The sequence below is a fragment of the Pelodiscus sinensis genome, chromosome 5 (genome assembly GCF_049634645.1).
Source record: "Pelodiscus sinensis isolate JC-2024 chromosome 5, ASM4963464v1, whole genome shotgun sequence".
Lineage (NCBI taxonomy): Eukaryota > Metazoa > Chordata > Testudines > Trionychidae > Pelodiscus > Pelodiscus sinensis.
In genome coordinates, this window is record NC_134715.1 from 103,676,701 (window position 1) to 103,690,487 (window position 13,787).

The 13,787-nt window shown below is 41.4% G+C and overlaps 1 long non-coding RNA gene across 1 annotated transcript; it reads right to left on the bottom strand.

Annotated features, from left to right (window-relative positions):
- Nucleotides 1–3,791: 3,791 nt before the first annotated feature.
- On the bottom strand, nucleotides 3,792–11,950 carry LOC142829476 (uncharacterized). Its single transcript, XR_012903900.1, has 3 exons — nucleotides 11,770–11,950; nucleotides 6,744–6,840; nucleotides 3,792–4,689 (listed from the first exon to the last, which is right to left on the bottom strand). It is a non-coding gene; the product is annotated as an uncharacterized LOC142829476 (long non-coding RNA).
- Nucleotides 11,951–13,787: the final 1,837 nt, after the last annotated feature.

Below are 13,787 nucleotides of genomic sequence, written 5' to 3' on the forward strand. Positions count from 1 at the left end.
AACCCAGAACTTTGGAAAAACTCCTATGAATGACTGAGTAATTGTGTAATCAGAGCCTAAATGAACTTCTGAACACATGCCTCTATACTGGACTCTGTTCAATGCTTTCACTGTAATCTCAGGAAGATGTGAAGGTTTCTCCACCATGCTTTGAAAATTGGCTTATGAATGTAAAAAGCCATAACTCAAAAGTGAGTTAAACAAAATGCCTCATGTAACATATCAGTTTTAATATTACAGTCTTCTGGATCTATATAGTCTATTTTGGTGCATTTATCATTCGTGTACGTGAAATTAAAAATATGAAGTAAGAAACTGTTTATAGTTTTAAATATGGTAATGAGAGCTATTACTGGTGCCCCAGAAGCCTTAAAAATTGGTGATCAACTCATTGACTTGTGAATAGCCTTGTTTATCTTTTAAGCCCAACTCAATGACTCATGAACAGTCTTGTTTGTCTTTTAAGCCTAGCAGGTGGTTGGTTTAGAAAGACATGTGACAATAGCACCAGGTAAAGAATTCCATTTAACCCTGTTATTTTTCTACGGCAGTGGAGATTTAAAACAAAGAGTTACTGCCCTGGGGAAAAGTCCATTTAAGACATAGGAAGCCATCCGCCCTTTGTTTTTTGCTGGCTTGGAAACAACTGGGCATAGCCTAAAAGGACACACAAGGCACATCTACACATCAGGGCAAAAGTCGAATTAAGCTATGCAATGTGAGCTACATTGATTGCTTAGCTAAAGTTGAAATAGCTTAATTTGGCGTTTGGTGCTGACTACACAGGAGGAAGTTGAAGGAAGAACATTTTTCCTTTGACTTCTCTTACTCCTTGTAAAATGAGGGTTACAGGAGTTGGAGTAAGAAGTCCTCCAGCTTGACATTATTTTGAAATAAGTGCTTGCAGTGTAGATACGCTTTTTGTTATTTCAGAATAACATCATTTATTCTGAAATAACACTGCTGTGTTGACATAGCCAAAGAGGGGTGGAGACCCAAGATAGAGTAAATGAGTTTATCTCTGAGTTGAAGATTGTGCCTGAAACAAGAACAGCTCTTTAGGATAAGAATCTGTATGCAGTGTTTCTTAGGATATGTCTATACTATGGGACAAGATCAAATTAAGATAAACAACTTCAGCTACATTAATTGCATAGCTAAAGTCAAAGTATGGGTATGTCTGCACTATCCCCCTAGTTCGAACTAGGGGGGGTAATGTAGTCATACGGAGTTGCAAATGAAGCCCGGGATTTGAATTTCCCGGGCTTCATTTGCATAAAGCCGGCCGGCACCATTTTTAAATGCCGGCTAGTTCGGACTGCGTGCCGCATGGCTACATGCGGCACGAATTAGCTAGTTCGGATTAGGTTTCCTAATCCGAACTAGCTGTACACCTCATTCCACAAGGCGTACAGCTAGTTCGGATTAGCAAGCCTAATCCGAACTAGCTAGCTCGTGCCGCGTGTAGCCGTGTGGCACGCAGTCCGAACTAGCCGGCATTTAAAAATGGCGTTGGCTGGCTTTATGCAAATGAAGCCCGGGAAATTCAAATCCCAGGCTTCATTTGCAACTCCGTATGACTACATTACCCCCCCTAGTTTGAACTAGGGGGGTAGTGTAGACATACCCTATCTTACCTCGACTTTTGGCGCTGTTTATACTGCAGGAAGTCAAAGTGAGAACACTCTCCTTTCGACTTCCCTTAATGCTTGTGAAAGTAGGACTACCGGCGTCAACCAGAGTGCTCCGCTCTATTTGAATTAGCTGTCTTAACTAGACCCACTAATTTGAACCCTGGAAGATCAACAACAGCAGCTTCAATTGTTCGCTGTAGTTTAGATGTACCATCTATGTATTAGAACTAGCTATGGGTATGTCTACACTACCCCGCTAGTTCGAACTAGCGGGGTAATGTAGGCATACCGCACTTGCTAATGAAGCCCGGGATTTGAATTTCCCGGGCTTCATTAGCATAAGCGGGGAGCCGCCATTTTTAAATCCCCGCTGCTTCGAACCCCGTGTAGCGCGGCTACACGGGGCTCGAACTAGGTAGTTCGGACTAGGGTGCCTATTCCGAACTACCGGTACACCTCGTTTCACGAGGAGTAACGGTAGTTCGGAATAGGCACCCTAGTCCGAACTACCTAGTTCGAGCCCCGTGTAGCCGCGCTACACGGGGTTCGAAGCAGCGGGGATTTAAAAATGGCGGCTCCCCGCTTATGCTAATGAAGCCCGGGAAATTCAAATCCCGGGCTTCATTAGCAAGTGCGGTATGCCTACATTACCCTCCTAGTTCGAACTAGGAGGGTAGTGTAGACATACCCTGTGAGTTTTAATTGTAATTTAGGGACTTATTTTGATCTATTTTCCCTTTCAACCACTTAAATCCTGCTGTTTGTACTTAACAAAAAAATTTCGCTTACAATCTGTTACCTGGAAGCAGCAACCATTGTTCATATCTCTCTTTCATTGATAAAGGGGCCTCACCTGATGAGCTTTCACTGTGTAAAACTTTTACACAAAGATGGATTTATCAGGGGGTTTTGGTCCCATTTGAGGGTTGGTTTCCTGGGGACTGAGGCCTAGAACTGTGTCCAACAGAGCAGAAGTGTTTCAGTGTCTGCATTGTTCTGCAAGGGGGCAATTACACAAACTCTGTGCCTTGTTTGCGGGAAACCAGAGGATCTGGGCTAGCTGGACAGCATGGTGGGGAGAGTAAGAAGGCAGGTGTCAGTGGTATGATCAGCACACAGGAGAACAATCCCAAGGGAACTTCTGTGATCACACCCTTTCACAAGTGAGTTTCTAAGTTATCATCCAAATGTACTTGCCATTAGATTGTATCAATCTCCTCATGATTCTTTTTTCCCACTAATTAAAGAAATTGTTTATTTACCATTCTTTCCTCCCTAGCTCTAAAGAAAGTAATACTTGCAGAAATTATCATGAACAACATGTGCAATAGCAGTTGTCAGTTTAAACTGTCTAATTATTCATCTATTTGAAAATGGCATCATGAGATTGCTATCTGACAAGTTTTGGTTTAAAGTGCAGATGATATAGAAGATGTATAACTCATTTTTAAAAATACGCTAGTACAGGTTTTACCTCCCTGGTCTGGCAATGTTTCCAGATCAGGGAAGGTGTCCCCTGCCTCTGACCCTCTCTATTCTCCTCCCTGCCCCCCGTCAGGCTGTCTGCCCTGCTGCCATTGGCCCTCTGGCCCTGGGCTACCATGGGCATCTGGGGTTCTCCAGCTCTCAGCACTGTGCTGTTGTGGTTCCCTGGCCCTGCACTGCCACAGGTGGCCAGATTTCCCCAGCTCTGTGCTGCCACAGGTGGCCAAGGTTCTTCCATTAGCCCCATGCTGCTGTGGGCAGCTGGGATTCTCCAGCCCCTGGCTCCGTGCTACTGGTGTTCTCTGTTCCCATGCTGCCGCAGGCAACCAAGCTTCTTCTTACTCCAACCCCGTGCTACTGCAGAATGTTGGAGTTCTCTGGCCCAGCCCCAGTGCTCCTGGCTGGGTTGCTGGCTCTCCTGGCATTAGGCTCCCAGGCTTTCTGGTCCAGGAGCATTCATGGTCTTCTTAGACCACAGACCAGAGAGTACCAGTTTTCAGAAGTTCAACCTGTAGAACAAATATGTACACAAGAAGCTTAATTAGATGAGCTAATATCAGTTTGGCGTAATACTAACACAGTGATTCCCAACCTTTTCAATGCTAGGGACCGGCAAACACATTCCCATGCATACTGTTGACCCAATAACATTTTATTTACATGTTTGCATATTCATTATGCAAATAATGACTGTGTAGATTCAGTGTTACCTGACTGCTTACCCCCAACTCAGACCTTGCTCTCCAGTGCCTAACACCCTTTGACCCCCAATCCTACATCCCATGCCCTTTCACCCTTTAACTTGTGACATCTATAGCCCATGGCAACATCCTCTGGCCCCATGACTCTACCACACCTTCACCCTTTTGTCCTCCCCCCATCCCAACACTCCCCAGAGTGATGCTTCCCACCTAGGGAGCGTGGCTGTTACTGCCCTGCAGAAAGGGGGAGCGGCTATTGGCAGCACACATGCTCCCTTCTCCTCCGTGTCCCCTTACTCCCCAAATGCATCTTGCTTCCCCATGGATAGATGGGGGAGATGGGAAGAGTGGAGCTCCAGCCAGAGCACCATTACCAAGGAGGGAGGGAAGACCGTGTTTCCTTTTCTGCCTCCTACTGCCACTTCTGGCAAAAGCGGCCATAGGGGCAGAGTGCGGAATCCCAGCTGGATGCCACTACTGAGGGGGGGTTAGGAAGCACCTGCTCTTCTACCTCTTCCTCCTGCTGCTGCCACCAGCAAAAAGCAGACCTTAGTTGGCTGCCATTACTGAGAAGAGAGAGAGGCACCTCCTCTTCCTGTCGCCGCCTCAGTCCTAGCGTCATCACTGGCAAAAGTGGCCACCGAGGCAATGGGAGTGGCTGTTGGTGGGATGCATGCTCCTTCCTCCTTTGTGCATGAAGGAGGCAGGGAGGTGCCTCCTGCTCCGCCTCCTCCTGCCATGCCTCAGTTACCACAGCTGCTGGAGCTGAGCTACTGTGAATAGCTGGATTGAACGTCGGCAGCCGCCATGGTCTGGTAGCCAGTGGGTCGCAGACCAGCAGTGGTCCATGGCTTGGCAGTTGGGAATAGCTGTGGTACAAGAGAACATGCATTGATTAAAATAATGAAAAAATTACTATGTATTCACTGATGTTCTCAGTTCCTGTTTAAATTCAAATTAAAGTCCTGTTCCTGCAACATCTACTAAATAGGGATATTAAATTTCGATTAACTGGCTAATTGAATAGTTGATGAATTTACGTTGACTATTCTAGTAGTAAATAAGTGCAGTTGCTACACTTTAAAGGAGAAAGCACTGCAGGTAAACACCATGTACAGCCCAGGCCAGCTGGGGACTCGCCTGCTCTTGCACCCTCCTGCCTGCCAGACACTTACCCCAGTCTGCTCCTACACCCTCCCCTTCTCTTGCATCTTCCTCCCTGTCCAGACACCTATCCCAAACTTGTGCCTGCCCTCTCCCCCTTGGCCAGACACCCTGACCCCAGCCTACTCCTGTACCCTCCCCATGGCCAGACACCTACTCCTAGAGAGATGGGGGAGGCAAGCATAGTGAGCAGTGGGTGCAATCTCCTAGGTTTTTTTATAATGAAGGATCAGATTGTGGTTGGGATTCACTTACCACACTAAAGAGTGTGAAGTGCCTTGAGACCTATTGATAGAATGTGCTATATGAGAACTAGTATTATTTATTAGTAGTACTACCTTATGTCTACTATCTGTATTGCTACTCACAGTGCAGAAGAAACAGTTTCTTCTGATGATTTGCATCCCTTCTGATGTGGGTGGATGGGAGAGGGCAAGAGGAGATAGAGTGTGGGTAGAGTGGGTGACTCATTTGCCTTCTGATTCTTGAGCTTGTAGAGTTCATATCTTCAAGGTTTTCTTTGCAACCACAAGGACTAGATTCTTATTACATCATGTTACTCTAGGATTAGTGGCTTTTAGAAGAACCCCAAGCATTGTGAGACTCACAATAAAATCAGCAGAAATACATTGTGCTGGGCATAGATCCGATGCAGTTCACTCCTTCCCTTCAGTAATGCGGAGAGTGACTCACAGAGCTGCTTATTCACAGCTGCCTACTCAGGGCAGATCACTGATGAACAATCCAACCCAAAATGTGTTTTGAGAGCACAAGTTTCATTTTTTTTTTTTCAGATCAAGGTAATATAAAAACTACAATTCTCAGTTGAGATACTGTGAGCACATAGAGTCCTTTTCTCCAGGACAACAGACTACGTTAGAATTAGATTTGTGCTATTTACTCATATAGAGCGCTATCTTAAGCCACGAGATAGGCCTTGGAGGGACCTCGGGATGTACACCTGGTTTATAGTGCTATTAAGTGTGTGCAAGGATGTTTCACTCAAGCATGGGCAGGGTGGGCACAGCCTTTCCAAACCTCCAGGCATGGCCCACACACACTCCATCCCCAGAATGCCTGCTGTAGGTGTACTGAGGCAGGGTGTTGCTGTCACACAAAGAAACTACTGACCTGATGCCCTGCCGGAACCGGTTTCAGCTGCACTTAAATGCGACCAGCGTCCAATCAGTGTGGACGCACTAGTTCGAATTAGCAAAACGCTAATTCAAATTAGTTTTTAAGTCTAGATGCGCTAATTCGAATTAGCTTAGTGCGAATTAAGGAACTAAGTTAGTTCGAATTAGTGCTGTAGTGTAGACATACCCTCAGAAACTAACAAAGGTATTTTCTTTTGCTTTAATATATATCCCTAATTTTATAATTTCCACTCCAACTCATCTGATGAAGTGGGTTTTACCCATAAAAGCTCATGACCTAATACATTTGTTAGCCCCTAAGGTGCCACAGAAATGCTCTTTGTTTTTACATACAGCTCCATAGAGGGAGCTAGCACCTGGCCTTCTGAGATTAAAAGAAAAATTCTGATTTTACAACATTTATTGAAAAACTTTAGCCCTTGCCTCTTTTGATGATATGAATAGAGATTCTAAACAACTAGAATACACAGGAGGTGGCTTTCTCCTTCAGGGTCTGATGGCTCTTCTTTTTGAGAATATATGGACTTTCCCTGTATAAAGAAATTAGTTTTTCTGATATCTAAAATGAGTTAAGGATGATCATCTTGTGATGAATATCTTACCATTGATCTTGTTTGCTTCCTTTTGTGTTTATTGGTATTCCTTTGTTCTATAGTATCCAGCATATAGAGTGGAGTATTTTAGTGGTTGCTCTTGTTTCTAAAAACAAACAAGCCATTAATTGAAACACATTTTAAAACAGTACGTGAAAATCAAATGTCATAGTCAATAGTGGACCCGTTAGAATTTTCAAATGCTGCTTTATGTTCAGCTTATCATTTTGTATAAAATGTTGCAGCAAAGTATCTGTAGTTCAAAAGATGCTGTTTATGTCTTTGCAGCATTTGTTTAGGGTCACTTTATTAAATATCATAAAGTGTACAAACCTTGTAGAGCTTTTTTCTTTTGCAAGGCTGATTGTATCTAGAAATATTTACCAGACAAATTTGTTCTAAACTGTGATGTTGCATCCCCATATACTTTTGGGAATATGTTTTTGAATATGAATATGCATAACCTGAATATGCTTTATGCAAATTAGGACTTGTAACCTATTATTGGAGAGCTTGTAATCTCTTGAATGTGTATTTTCTGTTTGTGTGCATGTATCATTCTTGTATGTAAAGTTAGAAATATTAAGTATAAACCCATTTATATATCTAGATGTGCTACTGAAGGCTATTAGCAGTACAGTACTCAAGAAACTTAACAACCTAGTACTCAAGACAGTGATCTGTGAATAGTCTTATTTTTCTCATAAGCCTGGACTCTGGTTGGTCCCACAAAGATATGTGGCTAATTACCTGATGCTGGGACCCAATTTTGAATATGGCACTTTTCAATGAGGGTGGTGGGAGGTTTGAAGTTGAACACAAAGAATCCCCACCTTAGGCAAAATCATTTTATAGGCAGAGAACCAGACAATAAAAGAGTTGGCAGGTGGGAGACACCAAGACACATGCATAACACCAGGCTGCCTGCTAGAATCCTCTGAGACTGAATAGGGGAAGGATTGAGCCCAAGATAGGAGGATGCCTCGCTTGGGACAAAAGATCATTAAAACTACTCTGAGGGTATGGAATTGCATATAATAATTTATTAGAGTATTAAGCTTAGCTGGTGTGTTTTATTTAACTTAATAACTTACTGTGATCTGTCGGTTATCACTTGCAACCACTTTTTATACTTAAACAACTTTTTGTTTATTTTTAACCCCGGTGTAAGTAATTGTTACAGGGGGTGGGGGGACAGCAGCTGTGCATCTCTTTCATTTATAAAGGAGGCACACTTATGCACTTGTTCCGTGTAAAACTTTTATGCAGAATAAGACAGATTTATCTGGGGTTCTGGTCCCACTGGGGCTATGTACTTTGGTGCTGTGTCAAGTCCTTGTGACTGAACCTTCCCAGAGCTGATCTGCTCTCAGTTTCAGGGTTGCACTGCTGTGGCCTGTAACCCCAACTCTGTGACTTTGCTGCGGGAAACCAGAGATTTTGGCTCAGCTGGACAGAGCAGTGGGACACCACAGTGCGCAGGTCAGTGGTGTGATCAGCTCATCAAGTGACAGTGACAAGGGGATCTCTGCAACCCCACCTGTCACATATACTATAACTTGCTGAATATTTATTTTAGCTGTTGTTTGTATACATAGTACAATTTAATTTTATTTCTATGCCCAACTAAAATTATAGTTAGAAGGTGTACTGCAATATCTGTGAGACAACAGACTTACACATTTCTCCCACACCCAACTTATTTCTAGAAAAAAGAGGAATAGTATGTTTATTATTAATGCCTAGCTCTTGGTAATACAGTAACGTTGTCATTTAGGGTGACAGTTCCAGGAAGGCTGTTATCTGCTTCTGTAACAAGTCATCAGATTAACCTCATTGGACTGGATCCATATGTATGCTGTGTAGCACTGAAGTGATTTGTCCATTAAACTCATTTTAACTGGCCCAAGCCAGTTGTCAGGGTGACACTTGAGTGGTGCAGCACTGCAGTAAGGAATTCTTATATCACAAGTCCTCCCTAGTTCGGGCATAGTTGGAAATGGATGGAGTCTGTTGGAGAATCTGGGCTACATTTTTGCCCATTGTGGCTGTAACAGTCCCACATAGACTAGGTTAGCCCGTATGATGCTTTAACATCTCAAGGAAAATGCCTATGAAGAGTAGCACCAGTATCAGGGCAGTGGGAAAGGGAGCTTTTTAACATAATTTACATACCACCTACTGTGCACTTTGGCTGCATTTGTGAATCTGGTCCATTGTATTCAGATTCAGATTTATTTTTTATTCACTTACTTTGAACCTTTGCCTGTAGTGCTCTATCAATGATTATATCATCATGTAAGGCAGTGGGCATTCTGCTCTCATTCCTGTACAGACTGAATGATTGGGTGCTATCCTTTATCACTTCTGCCTCAGGATTTGTGTATACGAATTTAACTGCAAAATGTTTTGCTGAAATCCAGCTTTTCCAGAACTTACAGCCTGTTGTTGAGCACAAAGTCCCACTGTTTTTAGGTGTGTTTTTTTTTTTCACTAACGTGATGCTGTTCACTCATCGCTGTGGTGCCTTCTGCTGGTGGTGTCTCATAGCTATCACTTCTGTTCCTGGAGGTGTCATTCCACGGACAGCAGCATCCTCTTTAGGACACAGCTATCTGGCCATGTCCTGATCTCTTTTCCCACCCTCCAGGAGATCTGTAGTCCGTTGTCCATCCACTTCTCTAAGTGGCAATTGCAGCCAATTGCCTGGCACTTCTGCAATGGTGGTGCGGGATCAAGCCTTCCTATTATTTTGGGTCCCGGCATAGGGACCCTTTAAATGGCCACCATTTACTGTGTTCCCTTCACTCATGGCAAACAGAGAGTTGCTCCAGCACCCACAAGTTAACCTTAACTGGTAAGCCTCACCCTTCAAGGGTAAGCATTAAACATTCACATCCCTGTTAGATACCATACTGAAATCCAGGGAACTTCCCCTTGGAATTCAGGAAATTGGTAAATTGGGAGGTTTTTAATCCTGGCTTTTTGCAGGGCTTGAATCCTACTGTCCAACCTAGAAGAATGTATTACAAGAAATGTGAGAAGAAACTCAGGGTGCATCTACACAATACCCTAAACTTGAAATAAGATATGCAATTTGCACCACTCAAATTGCATATCTTCTTTTGAATCTATTTCAAAATAGATTATTTTGAAATTTGGTGTGTCTACACAGAGCCAAATTTAGAAATAAGGTGCTATTTTGAGCCATCCCTTAACCCTCGTGCAATGAGGTTTACTGGGATGGAAAAATAGTGTACTTGTTATTTCGAAATAATGGGCAGCTTGTGTAGATGCGGGGTAGCTATTTTGGGATACCTCTGGTATCCCGAAATAGAGTTGCAGTGTAGACATACCCCCAGAGAATACCCTGACCCTTGATGGGTATTTACTATTGAAGGAAGCTTTGGACTTATGTATTTAGGAGGAAAATAACATTCAGGCTAGAATACTAGGGGCAAAATTTTCCTTTACTGATAGTGTCCTGGTTGTAGGTCATGCCAGAAATTGCCCCATGCAGTTCTAAAGGAGTCATGTACTATGTAAGACGAAGCAATTAAAATCAGATGAGATCAAGCATATTCAAACTAGCTAAGCAACCTACTTTTAAACAACTAATCACCATTCGTAAGTGTAACTGACTTCTATACTTTTTCACGTTTATGCATCTGGGTGAAATTCTGTCCTAACTTAACTGCCACTGTAATTTCACTGAAATCCAGAAAGATATAAATCAATGTCATTACAAAGAGTGTAAATCTAATGCAGATATTGGCTCTTTTCACAACTGCTTGAGTTTGTTATGCCACTTGCTTTAAAATTGTGTAGACCATTGTGCTGGTGACATGTGGTCCACTTTACTAGATCTCTGCTATTTTGGGGATACCTGTGTATAAATACAGTGTACACATGCTGCAGCGGGAGCAGAATCTCCATTGTCTGATTGTAAAGCCTGGTAGAGTCACTTGTAATTGTAGGAATGATCACAAAATAAACTGCACACAAGCATGGTCTCCATAATGTTCTTACTTGCAGATGTTCCAAAGATGACACCCTAGGGTGTCTTTCTGAAGATAAAAAAAGCAAATGCTTTGTTATTGCTAAATATGCTATTTTAAAAATCCATAGCTTTATTTCAAAAACAAGTTCTTTCAGACATGACAAAATTGCTTGACTCTCTTCAGAGCTCATGGAAATACAGAATTTTAACTTTTAAAACTGTGCTATCATCCAAGCACAAATAAATAAATAAATCTTTTAACAGGTGGAAGTCTTTCTTTTTTAAAAAAAAATCCCATGCTGAGAATTTTATAAAACACTGTGAAGATCTTTCCAGGGAAAACATTACTCTTAAGGGGAAGCCGATCATGGAAAGAACTTTAGTCATAAAATGTAACTTCTGTGAAGGTGGAAGTGACTGAAAACAAAACTTTCTTTCAAAGTGCCATCTTTAATGGTAGTCAGGCTCCTGTGTGTAACGTGATTTTTTTTGGGGGGTGTGGCTATATAAATTGCTGCATATGTTTGCTTCTTTTTAAAGTTTGGCGCACAGTTTTGTTCTTGAATGTTAGTTTTCTTTTACAAAATAAAGTTCAGACTTTCCCTTATGGCAACATCCAAAATGCAGATTGATGTAGTGTATTTGCATGCATCTATAGCTCTAAGAGAGCTATGAATTCCACAGAACAGCTATGATTCCATTTTCAGTCTTGTTGTAACTGTTTGACCTAATGAGGACATGTTAAATGTCAAAGTGCTTTAGTTTATTGCCACTGACTAGTTTACTGGAAACAACCAGCTAGTGTATTTCATTGTCATTGCTTGTAGTAGAATTAAATATTTGGTTTGGAGCTGGGCAGTAATTTCTGATTAAAATCCCCCCCCCCCCCCCCAGAAAACACCCATTTGTCACAACCAATCTCTTTACAGGAATGTGTTGATTTAGACAAAACTATCATCAAGAAAGGTTTCTCATGTCAAGGATGAAATATTTGGTCAAGAGAATCCTGGGGACAATAGTGGTTAGGACACTCACCTTGAATGTAGAAGCCAGCTTCAAATACCTGCTTTGAATGAAGCTATTCTGGGGTGGGTCTCTTCAGCCTCTGACTGAGGAAGAGCAGGAAGCTGGACCTGGTTCTCCGACCACCAGGTGAGAAAAGTGGTCTTTTGGCTATGCTGAGGTGCAGCTTTCTCAGCATCTCCTGATGAAACTTGATCCACCTGGTATAAATAATTACATTTTCACTGGGAAGAGAGAGGCTGACTATAGCCATGTGGCTAAGATGCTAATCAGAGATATGTAGAGACTTGTACCTGGTACCTACATCATTTGTAGTTAAATCTGTTACACAGCACATGGAGTTGTGGAGCGGAGAAGGTGCTGAGTGATATAATTGTATCCCCCATAATTACTACAGGTAAAATGTATAGGCTAGAGAAGCTTGAAATGGTAAGTTCTCTCTTAATCCTTGCCTCTTTATGCTAGTTTAGGGATGTGAGACATCATAATCTTCATATAGCATGTTTGAAAAGAACTGTCTCTCTTTAAAATACAGTAAACACTAAATTTATAATAATTTTCATTTTGTTAACCATTTTGTATCATTCTTGAGGGTTTTTTCTCCACAACAGGAATATGAGAATTTTTCACATCTAGGTCACTATATCATGTGCTGGCTAATAGGCATTTCTGTTGACTGTTTGGTACGCTAAAATTGCTCAGAAATATTTGCCCCATCTTATATAGGGAAGTTACCTTACCATTCACTTGGTAGAGGTTGGCAATTTTGGAGCTAACTGTCATAAGTTATTTTCCCCATGCTGCAACCATGAAGATTGCTGATGGCCACCCATTAGAAGCTGTGATAATAACTTTTAGTACCTACAAGAATATTTAACTATTGAAATGGAAAGTACCATAAAGTAATTTTGTGTGAAACTGAATGTGAAAGAATGAGGATTCTTAAACTTATGATAATGAATAAAACTGATGGTGCATAGAAGATAGTGCAGTATGGAATTTATATCACTTAAATTGGAGACTTTTGCATAATTTTCTAATAGTTATGCCATTTATGACTTAATCGATTGTTGCAAATTGTACAAATAGGTGCATATTTTATTATTGGCCACTATCTCCACCAATATGATAAAGTAACCTTAATATACTCATTATTTAAAAAGATTAAAACTGTTGTGGCTAATAATTTTTTTTAACATATCTCTTTTGGTTTTTGTTTTAAAATACCTTGCTCCTAAGTTCTCCTTGATTACACAGACATGCTTCCACACTGTTATCTGCTCAGGGTGAGTGTTCCATTTTTTATTATTAATTTAGAATCTAAAGTTAATTTATACTTCTTGTCTAATGAAGATATTAGGTCAGACTTTCTACTGAAATAGACTTGTAAAAGTCCCTCTGAGTCAATGGAGCCATGACATTTACAATACCAGAAAACTGTCTTAGCCATCTCTTTACAAAAGTGGTAACATAGGCCCCAGCGTTACAAATGGTCTGTGTGGGCAGACTTCTGAATCCTCTTGATTTCCTTTTTTAGGACTCCATGTAGATGTAAGGTTCCAAATGCACAGAGCTGATTGCAGGATCAAGTGTATAACCAGTGTATTTACTGGTTTTATCTGGTAGTTTGTCAGTTATTATAGACATTGTTCCATTTCTAGGTCAGTAGTAGCCTAAGGAGGTATATATAGAATATTTTCTCATATTTACTGAAGATTTGTTTGTCAACTTGAGCTAGCAGAAACAGTTTATCACAGCTGTTGAATGTAGCCTAATTAAGGAATGTATTGAAAAACATAATATGAATATTAATAACTAACTTAGGTGAATAAAATACCTCCAGTCAATCTTCCACTAAGAGCTTTGCATAGTAATAGACAAAAGCAAGAACAGACATTGTATTTGAGGGGGTTTTGGAGCAGATGAGGTAGTGTTAAGAAGAATGTTTGATACTTGCAATTTAATATACACTAGAACAGTGTCTTTAAAGTATTCAGTTCTCTGAATCTGCATTTTGAATACAGAAATAC